Consider the following 14675-nt stretch of genomic DNA (forward strand, 5'->3'; position numbering starts at 1 on the left):
ATTTCTAAACAATATCATATGAGGAGCTTATATGCAAAATCCTCTAAACGCCACCTTTGTCAAAAACAAGTAAAATATGGACAAGGTGTCTGTGATGTCACCCATAGGTTTCTGAAGAGCATTTTTGAAGGCCAAAGTTGCCGTCTTGGTAGCGCGTCACAGTGCTTTAGTCACACAGAATGCATTTGTGGCAGGTGCCTTTTTCGAATGGTTTTCGATGGGCAGTGAGGGTTGTGCCATGCGTTTTTGCAGGAGCACTCTGAGTGGAAAAGCATCCGATGTCATTTGCGTTAAATGAGGGGAGAGGTAGGGCTTTCGTTCTGTGACAGAAGTTTTCAGTTGCTTGGAACAAGCATCTCCTGCGTGTTTGTGCACCTCTTTCCCTTGATCAAGGTCAGAGCAAATGTCTTCTGCTTGTACATTTGTAGCAAACATGTAACAAACTCAATTTCACAAACACTTGCACTACACTTGATAAAGTGGTTGCCTCACAACGCACCGTGCATTTTCGAGCATTTAAGCGCTTGGTGTGATCAGTCTCTAACTCACTTCCATGTTGGCTTGACAGGAAAAATCGGAAGGATCCCTTGGTAAAAAAATTTGAACAGTGTATTGACCGAATACTCTCTGCATGTATTTATATTTATAGAGTTTGATTCCAAAAAATGCAATAAATCCATGACAATCCAAGTTTTTTTTTTTCAAAATGCTATAAATCTGTTGAATCAATATATAAATGTGCATTCATCTTTGCCATGTTATATTCATTTAGTTGACTAGTGGTATACACTGATTAAAAAAATAAACATTAATGACAATAATCAAACAACACTGTCATTGCTGCTGTCATTCTTGGGACGTCGTCACTGAACTTTCATCAACTGTAAAAATGTTTGGTCCTGCTTGATTTTCGTTGGCTTCGAGTAAAATAGTGGAACGTTTATCATAAGATCCCCTGGGGTCAATCTGTTAGCATGACAAAAGCTTGATGCTGTTGGGAGAACAAGCAACAGCCGGCATTTTTCCGTCCCTTGTGTTTCTTCCCCGCCACAGAAAACCACCACAGGTTTATCAATGCCATCAAAAGTATTATTTTGTTTTTGTTTGATTGTTGATCACGAAGTACAAAGTAGAGGAGGAAAACTAGACTTCTGTGTGTATTCAAAGCGCCGCCATTGTTGTTTACAATGTGTGGAATGGTGCGCTGTGATTGGTTGAGCGGATTTATTGCATTCTGCAGAGAGGGAGGAGTGTCGTTTATTGCGTTTTGGAAAAAATGGAGAAAAGATAACACAGTGGATATTGGATTTTGCATAAAATTAAGAATTTACTTTTTTAATACCAACCTGATACAATATTGATTTTGGTGGAAACAATAAAAAAGTGGCATTTATCGGAAAAAAACTCTTTATATATACTATAGGATGAATTAAATGAACGATGGCCTGAATACTTTAGATTTCATTTGTCGAGCTGCAAAAGTTTTTAATGAGGTTTACTGAATATATATATATTTGGGATATTGACTATATTTTGGAGCCTTTCACCTTTATTCAGAAAGGACAGTGAAGAGTGACTTTGTGGCTTTCATTCAAATACAAACCGAATGTTTATCATTTGCAATGTTTCTAGTTGCATCTTTAGTGTTTTGCAAATGTTTACTGTCTTGTCCAAATAACTGAAATTATAGTGCTAAAGGCTTGTGGTACACAGATGCTTAAATACATCTTTAGTGTTTTCATTTAGTGCAATAATTCACATTATACAACAGTTCTTTCTGGTTCTCGAATCTGATTGGCTAAGAGCTATGCGATATTGTGCTGATAACGGCACTGTAACCGCTTCACCTTTCGGATCATTCCGCCACCTAGTGAATGGAGGTCCTACGCAGGCTCATCTCTGAATGGAAAAACAAAGACGCCGTGTTTTTAAAGACTCTCCGTGTCTCTCATTAGTTCACTAGCTCATAAATCAGTCTGTGAATCCCCAATCGGAAGTTATTATTCCGTCAAAGATCAGCGCTCTTGGATGGTACGTTAAAATTAATGGGAGAAATGTCTTGTCACATCGTCTGGACGATTAACACTTGGAAAGAGGAATATAAACACTCGTTTTTTTCTGGAGCTATATCTTTTATCAGAACGCGAAAACACCGTGGAACTGCAGGTAAGCACCGCAGCTTTTAAATGTGGACATTGATCATTTACTTTATCGTGACGTGACTATTAAAACATGTTATAAGATATCGCCACTGATATATTTATAAGCAGCATGCAAAAACATCTCTCTGACACTTATAAAAAAACGTTTTATATAGTACTGACAAGAACAAAGTTTAATAATAATAATCGAGTGCTCGTATCACGTTAAGAATAAATGAGAAAACAAGAGTAACGTTATATAAGTATAGTTTTATTCACTTTTACCTCGCGCCAAAACAATAACAACACAAAAGACACTAAATATGACAAGTAATAGTTTGATCATGACACCAAATACTGCTGATTTGATCTCATTTTGACGATCATAAACAAACATGGCCAACATGAGAGCCAGGGAATCCCTGTCAGAGATGTACCCCAGAGAGGGTGGTGGTCAGCGGGGCAAGTGAACACTGATGTCCGCTCATGCTTTGGTTCTCATTTGTACCGAATCTCACTAAGCAAACGTTCAAACAGGCGCTATCTTTACTAATCGACTGCAGATTTAAATATAATACATATACATTCTCGACTGAACTATTCTTAAAACTACACTTTGTGACCAAGAAACGGTAATATAAAGAAACGGCTTTTCCGTCCATTGAGTTGTTATGAGCTTCAAAGCAGCCGAAAGTTTTACCTGTCATTAAAGACTGTGGTGTTTATTTTCATAAATCAGTACGCAGCAACAGTGGCACAGTGATACTTGTGATGCGGTCTGAACCGTGGGGTTACCGGTGTATTTTATCACGGCTTAGAACACGTTTCAACCAATCAGAATGAAGAACCAGAACGAGCCATTTTATAAGGTGTTTTTTTAGATAGATGATGTCTGTCTACAGTCAGTATCAGTATTTTTGTCATAAAAGTAAGAACATGTTGTTTTATACTGTATCTAACATTATGCAAAACTTGGCTGTGCAATAAAATTAATTTCCAAGTATATGACTTTATTAAGTTATGTTAATTCTAATAGCAGTGCTTGTAATGGTAATGCTTTTGGCTGCTAATAATTGCAAATGCAGTAATAATGACACACCCAGCCATTACATAATACTCTAAGTATGCATTACAATCAAAACTGGCACAGACGGAATGAATTTGTCAGTAGCAAATATGGTTTATCTGTATTCAGTCCAAGGAGTGTTTAACAGCTTTAAGATATTTAATGCAGCCTTATTGTATACAGCAGCAGTCTCCAACCTTTTTGTGAGCAAGGGCTAGCACAATAAATACAACTTTTTTTTAATATGGTCTCCTCTTTTATGTTTTACTTGTTTATATGTTTTATCATTGTTTAAAATGTTAACATACACAAAATAAGCTAAGCTTTTTAATAAATATTAAAATTAATGCTATTAATAGAATGTGCTTTGGCGGGCAACTCACAGACTCCATGCGGACAACCTGGTGATCCCGATCACCGTGTTGGAGGCCACTGGTATACAGTATAAGATCAGCTACTGTATGACTTATACACAATTAACTTTGTTCCACTGATCCACCAATCACAAATATGAACAAAATATAAATATCATACGTGAGTTAACACATGTGCAAGAATACACTTTCCGGCCATGCCTGTCTCCATAGCAACCGCTGCGAATCGTGGGGTACTGCTTGCTATTTTCACTCGCCTGTCAGAGAAAAGTGAAGGTGTCAGTCTCCAAACCTGTCAGAGTCTAGTCACTCACAGGCCTTAAATTCAACAAACCCCCCATTAGAAAAATACAAGCCCCCCTTGTGCCCATAAGCACGCTTTCACAGTGAATGCGTACATTCTGAACCAAAACCTCCCTGGTATTGATTGATACCATTTCTCCACCTTCACCCCAACAAATTGTGATGGTTAAGGGCTTACGGTCTTTATGTTTGTGGGGCCTTGCTGGTATCATACCCGGGTCATCTGTATTGCTTCCAGGCCTGCAGAAAGGCTGGTGTTTCTCCATCGCTGTGTACTGTAATGTAGAGCCAGTGTGGGTTTGAAGTTGAGAGAGGTCCAGTCACGAGTGATCAGTCTCAAAGAGGTGATCATGGGAGTTAGCGGTTACAATTCGCCAAAATATGAGATATTGGTACGTCTGGGTCCTAAGCTGCTGGTAATGGGCCCACTGCCCCATGTTTGTTATTGCAAGAAATCTAAAAGGCATTTTAGGGTAGATCTCATCAGATTTAAGACGCAGTTGCCATTTCGCTTCATTTACTGTTTGATTTTTCCCCAAATCTCTGTCTGCAGAATTCAACAATGTATCAGACTCAGTAATGCTATAATATCTAGACTATGCATAGTTGTGCCAGAAACAAATATATAAATCACATAAAACCCCTTCTCGTATACCGGAGGTGTCACGTGTTGTCGGCCTGGTGAAACTGGATCGCTGTGGCATTTCCCTATCACACGATCTCTCTCCTCACGTCAGCTGACCGACGTCTGCCCAGACGTTCTGGATACGCTCCATGGGTGCATAGACAAAATCCATTCCATGTATGACCCTCCCACACCTGCACTCAGAACAGCCAATCAAAGTCGATTTGATGAGCGGAGAACTCAACTTAGACTGACAGCTGTAGCAGAATGTGTGGAAAAGAGAAAAGATGGTGTTAAGTTTTAGTGGGGATTGAGTGAAAAGTTGGAGATTGATTCACACATTATAGTAAGGCTGAAGATGTTATGAAAGGCTTGGAGTAGAAGTGTCTTTTTTTATGACAAGCAAATTTTAGAAGACATTTATTTATTTATATGAATGTAATGACATTTTAAGAAAGTACATATGGGTTTTTTCATAATTGTAGGCCTGTGTTTTATTGCATTAGGACCCGCTTCATCTGACTCCATGACAGACAAGCAACCAGACTTCAGGGGCCTCATTTATAAAATGTGGCATAGAGACCATCCAAAAGCTAGGGCCAAACACCTTCAGATTCTCAGATTCAGAGTCTGTCGTGGTCAAACGTGAGATCGACATGATGGACGACGGGCATAAAGAAGTAAATAATACTTTGCACTAGGGGTGTAAGGGTTCTCAGTAAAGAATCGAATCGTCCCGTTTTCCTCCCACGGTTCGGGACGCACGTGCATCACAGTGCACCGTGTTTGATTCGACCACGCATTTATAATATAGTTTGGTGAAAAAAACAACTCATAAAACCGCTAATGTTTGGTTCTGAATAAGCTCTGTGTGTGTTTACGTGAGAGTACCTGTCCAATCAACTCGTAGTATGCAAATCTGTTGCCAACCTCATAGTTCCTCCTTACGTGTTGGTGTGTGCGTTTGTGTGTGGCGCGGACCGTTTAGCGCGGCAAGTGAAGGAGAAAAGACGCTAATAGAGGCACTGACAGCCTCATTTAAGTCTACTGCAGCAGCGATGCTCAAGAAAACGTGGACAAAAGTGTCATTTTGAAGTGCACAGTAAAGTTGGTACATGTAAAATAATACAAGTTAAGTGAAAATGTTAATTTTGACAGAGGTTAAAAACGATTAGGTTTTTATTTTTGTAAAGAAGCCTCTTGTGACCAAAGTGTACCGAAACCGTGACCCTTAAACCGTGATACGCACCGAACCGTGAGTAATTCGAACCGTTACACCCCTATTTTGCACTGCATTTTAGATCTCTGATGTCTATCTGATGTCCATTTTGTTTTTCGTGACAATCTATAGCATGTATGCGCATTTCGCCCCACACAACAGGATTACTGATCGTAAATATTCAGTGCCTCCGAGATGCTTCCGAGCAGATTCATTCACTCTAAACACACCACACACCACAGGAAAATCTGATAAGATAATGAATTCAAGCACAAAGATGATCAGGTCTATACCCAGGATTTTTGCAAGCGGGAAAATCAGCCCAAATTCAGAATGTTTATCTTTATCTGTGCGGTGTCCTTAAATTGCAATTACACCTATACCTTACCAAAAGCACATAAAACATGTGTAGACTACGCCTCACTTTCTGACATGAAATCTCTAAACCGCAGATGAACTTGAAATTGTGCACATAATATAGATTTAGAACAAGGCTTGTTGGAATGCTTGACTCTTATTGGCCAGTTGCGACATTTGCAGGTTTTTTATTCCCAGATAAAAATCGCTAAAAACGAATAACCTGGGTGCTGCAAATAATTTTGACAGGTACAATCTAATATACAAAAATTAAATATGTCTTTTAATAACATATATGACATTATATTTGCATATGATTAAACCAAATAGCGTGTTTGTGACATTTGAATGTCTCATCTTAAAACCGTAAGTAGGTCTGCATTCGTTAAAAAATAGCTCATAAAATATTTCAAGTTAATATTTAATGTTCCTGGGATCGATCGATTTGGATTTTTTAGTGCCGATACCGATTTTTGTTGGATCAGCCTTAGCGGATGACTGATACAGGCTGCCGATTTTCTTAAGCCGATATTTGGAGCCGGTACTGCTTTTGCTCACTCAATTTACATCATAAAAATGACACGATGATGCCGAATGGTACAAGTCTCAATTTAAAAAAGTAACATTTACTGAACTTTAAAAAAAAACTATATTTAACAAATTGTAAAAACAGGTGAGGGTGCTATGGAACCATGAACTGCACTCTCCACAATGACGAGGAACTATCAGCAAAGGATGATTTCCAGCACTTTACTACTACTAGCTTTCAATGTTGTCATGGAAAGGTTGGTTGTTTTTAGTCACATGACCTGCAATCGCTTGCGGCTTCCAGCACTCTGTCTGTAAATATGCCGGAAAAAATCGGCGAACACAGCAGCCACGTATCAGCCAATGCCCATACAAAATGCGCAAAAATCGGCCCGATATATATCGGCCGGTCGATATATTGGTCTATCACTACTTACCTTACTTATGAAGTAAATAGCCGTGTAATGAGGGCAGCCGGTTCTTATCGTAAAATAAGCCCCTTCAGTGTCAGGTCCTGATTTCTTAAAATCCTTTTATGAGCAATATAATTTGCAATAATACCTTGTATTCTTATTTATGTAATATTGTCTGGTATTCATAGAGAGTCAACAGAAATGCAACATGCATAGGAAATTTGCAGTAATGCAATGAAAAGTACATAAGCATTACATACTGTAGAGCAAATGTGTATTCAAAATAACATTTCTGTGGTATATTTGGGGCTTATTTGGTAAGAATATTACACACAATCTGCATCTTCCTTGCTGTATGAATGTACTGTAACAGCTTTCTCAGTGCCTGTAGATATCAGGGTCCAGCATATGAAGGCTAAGTTTGAAGGTGGGGTTTAAAAAAACATTTTGGGATTTGACGTTTACCACAGAGCTGTTGAATGTTTTATTCTGATTGGTTGAGAAATGTTGCATGGGTATGCATCATTTTTCGATAAATGTGCACAACTAACCTGTCAAATGTCTTAAACTAAGCACCAGAGCAATGTCTGTGGTAATCGTGGTATAAGCAGAATAATAGACTCCAGTCCTTTGCACACCTGCGGTGTAACTCCGCTTTGCGTCGTGCCACATTACCAACTTGGGTGTGCATTATTTTTAAATAATTCAATGGCCATCGTCAATTATTCCTTACATATAGGTAGTTGATATTCCATATCCTGTGCATTTACATAATCTGTTGTCACTATCATAGCCTGCATGTATTATTTTTTAATATAAAAAATTAATAATTATTATCATTTGTATGTAGAAATAAAAATGCAATATTTTACACTATGGAGTGTTCTCATATTTACAACTATTTATTTTCATATTTACTTTAGTTGAAGTCACATTTTTGTATTTACTGTACGTGTTTTGAAGAATTAAAAAGAAGAGAAGCAGTGATGAAGTCAGTCTTACCAGAACTTTATTAAATACATCAATACTGCATTCCTATAACTGAGAGAAATATTACGGGATCCCTCCTCCTGTTTACGTTTCCAATTTGTCTAAATTGTCTAAACTCCTCAGCCAGCCTCCTCAGAAAACGGTGTGCCCACTGTCAAATTGCAGCGAAAAATGACTGATTACCTTCATTTCGTCCATTTCAGGCTTTGGCATGCACTACTAAATTGAGTATTCTTTCCATGGCGCCAAACTAACCACCCTACCTTTAATTAATTTCCTTTTATTTATACTGCCCAGACTCACAGCCCGCTTGCGCACAAAGTGCCCCTATAGTCAAGAGACGGTGTTTTTAAAATTTTATTTAATCATAATGCACTTATTTTGGCCATTTAAATTATAAGTTATCGGTAAATAGGCACATTGGAATAAACGTAAGACCCGAGTGTGTGAACGTCTTTTGTCCACATCTGATTTAGAGGCTGAAATTACACTCATCAAGTGCTATTGGAGGGTAATGTTGGTGAAAGGCCGTAGAGAGGGAGTAATACGTAGAAATGGCTTGATTTTGAAGGCAGTCCAATTCCCTACTTGGCCTATTTTTTGCATGACGGATTTGTCACAATCAGACGAGTGTTGAAAATACAGGCCTGAATATGAAGGGGTCACATTACTGTTTAAATGTACCATGTTAATGGGCTTCTGGTGGCGTTTCATGCTCCGTGAGCTATCCAAACAGCAGATATCAAACTGTATAACAAATCTTTCCATTTCGTGTGTGTTATTGTGCAGCAAACAAATATACACATGTTGTAAAAATAAACAAAGAAATAAGGGAAAATGAATAAATTAAGATGTAGTTGACAGAGTGGACTTTATATTACCATGAAGACTTACAGATTATAAGCATGCATGTACAATGTAAAGATGTCTTGTTATACATAACATTTTTTTTTAAGTTTAATCAACTTGAATTTCCAAATAATTTCAACTTTCTTGAGTTGCTGTATATTGTAAGAATAAAGTTGAAATAACTTAGAATTAATTAAACTTTCTTTTTCTCATTTAGCAGCTTCTCACTAGTCAAGACGGTTGAAATAAACTGCAAACTGAAGTTAATTAAACTTAAAAAAATTGCAACAAAGATCTTTTACAGGGTATGAGGTGCAGTACACATTAAATGTCCTGTAACTGGTCACCAACAATTAAAATATTTAAATCACATTTTTTGGCTTTTACTAGTTTATTTTAAATGACCACTATTACAGTACAAATGTATGTAGTGTGTCATTTAATATAAAGACATAACATCTGCATAAATAATATTTTTTTAAAAACTGTATGTGACCCTGTAAAAATCCAGGCTGAAATCTCAAACTGATATTAGGAGCATCAAAGTTTGCTTTCACATTGATTTCAATCTTTGTCATGATCATACTCAGTCAATATCAAAGATATCAAGGTTATATTTTCACAGAATACATTATGATTTTATGTAGAAAAGAGTAAATGACAAAAAAATGACTTTAGCTGGGTTTATGTCCATGTCAGAAATAAAAAATATACCCTAGCTGTCACTGGGGCGATACCCCTTCAAAAAGTACACGTCATGTTAGTATCTCAAAGGAACATATTACAGTAGTAATAAATCAACATATGTGTTTCATGCGTCATGTAAACTTATGTGCATTGCGCGTCATGTCAAAATATATGCCTTTTGCAGACGCTTCGTAAGGGTTTATGATAAAAGAGACGCTCTTGTTTGCTAGATATTCGCTTAATCTCATGTGTAATCAGAGTGTTAAGTGTCTTGCAAGATGTGATCGTCTCTGTTATAATGAAGCCTTGCGACGCGTATGCAGCGGGCACGTATTTCAAATGACACGGTATGCGCATACAACCCAGTCTCACGGCAAGTCGTGTTATAGTAACGAAAATTTTGATTCATTTATCCGTGTTTGATGACACAAATTTCCGCTGTTTTTCGTGTCTCTGGAGACGAATGTCTTTTTCATCCTTCCCAGCATGAATTTCTATCAATAGCTGATCGTGTCTGTGGCACGACTTTCTTTATCGTGTCATTTTATATTTTGTTTTCTCATCGTTCTTTTCTATTTTTTGACCAAACATGCTTTTTCACCGGCCGCCACTGCCTAAATTGTACATATTATGATTTTTTTTAAATGCCCCAGCTTTTTAGGTCAGACTTTTTTTAGGTACTAATGTATACTCTTTGGTAACAATATGTACCTCTGCGGCACCATTATGACCTGTTTAGATGTAAATGTGTACTTTTGAGAAAATTAAAAAAAAATCTATTAAAATCAAAAAAGGCTTAATTTGCCCTCTTCTATGGAGCAGCACTTGTTTATTTCAAACCAAGGTCTGTTTCATTCGTAGTGCCATCAATCTATCATCTCCATAGTTGGTAGGTAACAAGGGTGGAGGAAAGATGAGGTGAGGTCTTTGAACCACTGACTGTGTGTGTGCGCGTGCATACGTGTGTGTGCCTACGTGTGTGTGTGTGTGTGTGTGTGTGTGTGTGTGTGTGTGTTTCTACGTGACGGTAGACAGACGCTGTCTGGCCGCCACACGCAAGGGAACATCTGATCGGAGAGCAGCTGTGAGTAAGGTACAGTGTTATTCCAGTGTGTCAGCCTGAAACAGCAGTATGGCAGGTCATTTATTACAAGCAATGCCCCTCTTACTGTTTCTGTGTGTGATCATCTACGGTACAAGCATGGGATAGCTGAAAACACTCACCGCTATAAAGTTTCTTTGGCCCTTTGCTTTTTATTTCTTTCTATCCATCTCTGTCAAAACAACATCTTGTGATTGGTCGAGTGTCAACATAGTTACATAAGGCGAAGCAAAGTTTGTTTGCATTCACGAGAGTTTTCGAGAAACACGTTTCCCGCAGCGAACGTTTCCTACGGGTTAAACTAATGATATTCTTCCTAAGAAACTTTTGAGTGGGGTATCTTCCTGTTTTAAGGTTACTTAGTGGTACAGAAGTCAAACAGAAATCGAAATATGTACACGACTATAATTACTTTTCCAGAGGGTGGTGTCAAGACGGTACTTTTCCCTGTCTTCTATTGGGTTTGTATGGCCGATGTCTGAGGCATGCATGGATGCATCTCGCTGGAGTCTGTTCAGTGTACCTGATCCCTGCAGACCGGGACTGTGGATCTGGTTGGAAGTCGACTGCCAGAGCCATACGTTTCTTAGAAATCAATTACAGTTATTGATGAAGTGAGAGCTTGAACTATCGATCATGTGAAACGTGCGTGTTTGTGTACAGCAGGGTGACAAAATAAACACACACACACTGACTGTTTACATGGAAAGTACTCTGTTGAATACACATTGGATGGATCTCTGTGAAATATCACATGCTGTCTTGTTTATTTTTCTTCTGTATTGTTTACATTTGCACTTTGAAATCATACAGCAATGTGAATCAGGACATTATAATGAGGACATATTTATAAATCATGTTTTCTCAGCTCAGGTGGACCGACCACATCCTGATCATTGTTCGCAAAATCTGATCTGATGGGCTGACTTCCGAGAAAAAGCAGATACAGTTTAACCAAACTGATACAAACAAGATTTATAGGAAGATGTGGCCGACTAGGACAACAATTCAGGCCAGGAATTTGACTCTATCCCACTCTGTCCATGAAATCCACTGGACTACTTACACTGTTAGACTTAACTGTAATTTCTACAGTTACTTACCACAAAATGCCCAGTAAAATACCATCATTTTCTTTTCCAGTTCATTACTGTAATATGCATTGCATTATGGATCTTAACATTTAATTCACAGTGATTTACTGTATGTTTTGTTTTTGCGGTAGACTGCTGTAAAACTACAGCAGTAGTGCTACTGTAGTTGATTAAAACAGTGTTATAAAAGCATATAAAATAGAAAAATAAAATATATCTATGAAATGAAATACATTTTATTTGTTATGCTTTAAGCAGTGAAGCAAATTTCAAAATGTGAATTGCTTTTCAGCAGTGTAAATAATTTATTGAGAATTGTAGATAGAAACAAGAAAGGGATTAAGGATAAATGCTTGGCCAGATTTGAATTTGACCTCAAGACTTCAAAACACTAGTGACACCAAGATTTCGCTCTTCGGAGTGTCGGGAGAGTGACAGAAGAGACTACTTGGGGAGTGTAGCGAGTAACTTTTATCAAGTGACTCTGTGGCACTGTGGTAGTGTTACAGACCTACTATGAGGCAACCTGGGTTTGATTCCCCTTCAAGGCAATATTTTTTTAACTAGGTTACAGTAAGGGTATTTTACTGTAAAATGGAACTGCGGTAAAGGCATCATACTGTAAAAAGAACATGTACAATAAAAAGTCTAACAATACTAACAGTACATCTCATAGGCCAGGGTTTCCCAAACTGGGGTACGCAAACCAGAAAATTGCAGGGAGTTTGTGGGTTCATGAAAATATTTACTTAATTCCTTAAAATGAAATCATAAGATACAAATAAACTATTTGAAATCTTAATAAAACTAATTCATTATTTTATGAAAAAGTAAAATAGGCAAATGTGCTATTAAATATGGACCATCCAACAAGTAAATACGACTTTTTATAACCCTGAATTTAAATGTAAAACTTTAAGATATGTAGATACCTTGTACATTTAAGGGTACATTAAAGGGGTCATAACATGAAAATCAGACTTTTTATGTTTAAGTGTTATAATTTGGTCTCCAGTCCTTCTATCAACCTAGAAAATGTGAAAAAGATCAACCAAGTAACTTAGTTTTGATAAACCATTCTCTGCAAGCATTTGAAAATTTGGTCGTTCAGTTTATTTGAATTACTATCAGAAAATAATTGACAGCACAATTCAGAGTCAATTGCAACAAACCACCATCATTGTGATCAGTGTTTGCATGTCATCAACTCATTTGCATTTTAAAGGACACACCCAAAAACAATTTTGCTCACACCTACAAAGGGTCAATTTTAACATGCTATAATTAATTATCTATAGGGGTACTTTGAGCTAAAACTTCACATACACACTCTGGGAACACCAAAGACTTAGTTTACATCTTTAAAAAAATCATAATATGACCCCTTTCACACCTAACATAGCAGATAGTCTTTAAAGTCCCAATAAAATCAAAACTGACAAAAATTTTTTTTATTATATTGCAGTGTTTATTATTCACAATTTACCGTGTAAGTCATTATTTATTTATTCATAAACTTGATTCATAATTCTAAAACATAATCTGAAAATGTACTTCTGCCTTCTTTTGGGGATCATTCCCTGATGATGTCAGATAGATGGCTTGGGCGGGAGCATCCGTTAACTCCGCCCCCTCCATTTAATTTCTGAATGAAATGCCTACTTTTCTATATCCAATCAAATCAAAGCACAGTGGAAAACACGCCCACCATTTTCCTCATGTGATATTCCGTTTCAGCTGGAAATAAGTCACAACACGGAAGTAAAGTTGATTGCAACTTCTGGTTCACAAGGACTTACTGAAAAACATGGGTGTGATTTTTGCAGCACCTCACTTCTGTGGCCAGGAGTTTCTTTTATCCGCCCCTTTCCAGCTCGTCCTTTGTGATACGCTTCATTTTTCTGCATGATTGTCAGATATAGCTAAACAGGCATTGCGTTGCTGATGTTGGGTCATATGGTGGTCATTTTTACACCGCAATTACCTAATTCTTCAGAGAGGTCCATCAATTAATTCATATGAGTTGGTTTGCCGTTGTTTTCACTTTTGTAAACTGCTTTGGATAAAAGCTTAGGCTAAATGCCTAAAAGTACATTTAAAATTATCAGTATTTATTCATTTATTTTGGTCATAACGTTTATACACACATCCGGGAATTTTTGAATGTTTTATGTTCAACTGTTTGTGGAGACTGTCATGCTATTATTCAAATGTAGTTTATTTTATTAGTATTATGTATTCAGATATTATCACCATATAAAAACTGTGGCTGGCCGTCTTACATGTGGATCAGATGGTCTCAAGTGGGCGGTTCTTTGGCTAGAATAAGATGCAATGTGGACCAGACTTTATGCCAATAGGAGAAAGTTTGCAACACGAGACAACGGCTCACGTACAATTTGCAACTGTGGGTGATTTTTTTTGATTGGAGCTGTAAATCTTCCTCCCTGGACAGCGTCTGTGCAAAGGTGTCAGACGCTAAGATCTGTCTCCCACTGTCTCTCTTGAAATGATTAAACTTTGTCTTGGATAGCTCTGTGCTGTAATTCTGCTGTCTGACCAGCCCCAGATGGAACAAAGATTAGCTTTTTTTTCATTCAGCATTTGTAGCAGTAACAAGCACAATGGTCCAATACTTGGGACAAGTAGTAATGTGATTTATGCCATCAATAAGATTGTTTCTTGTCGATATGGCCTTGTTTTCAGGCGACATTTTAAAATATAACTTGTATGATGTCTTTACAGTATGAAGCCATGCTTATTTCCCCTGCCACTGAACTTTAATGTTTTGTCAGCGTGACTCAAATAATTAAGGTGGGCGGATGGGGCTCTCCCAGGAGATCTTTCCACATGAAATGGGAAGATTTTGATTACATCATTGGGAATTCTGTGTTTTACCTTTATATTTGGCATTGCGATAAATGTTT

General features: G+C 37.5%; 1 long non-coding RNA gene across 2 annotated transcripts in view; it reads right to left on the bottom strand.

Annotated features, from left to right (window-relative positions):
- The window catches only part of LOC129420824 (uncharacterized), a 94553-nt gene that overhangs the window by 10895 nt on the left and 68983 nt on the right, over positions 1-14675 (bottom strand). The gene's annotated exons all lie outside the window — the stretch shown is intronic.

Source organism: Misgurnus anguillicaudatus, chromosome 4, assembly GCF_027580225.2.
Source record: "Misgurnus anguillicaudatus chromosome 4, ASM2758022v2, whole genome shotgun sequence".
Classification (NCBI taxonomy): Eukaryota; Metazoa; Chordata; class Actinopteri; order Cypriniformes; family Cobitidae; genus Misgurnus; species Misgurnus anguillicaudatus.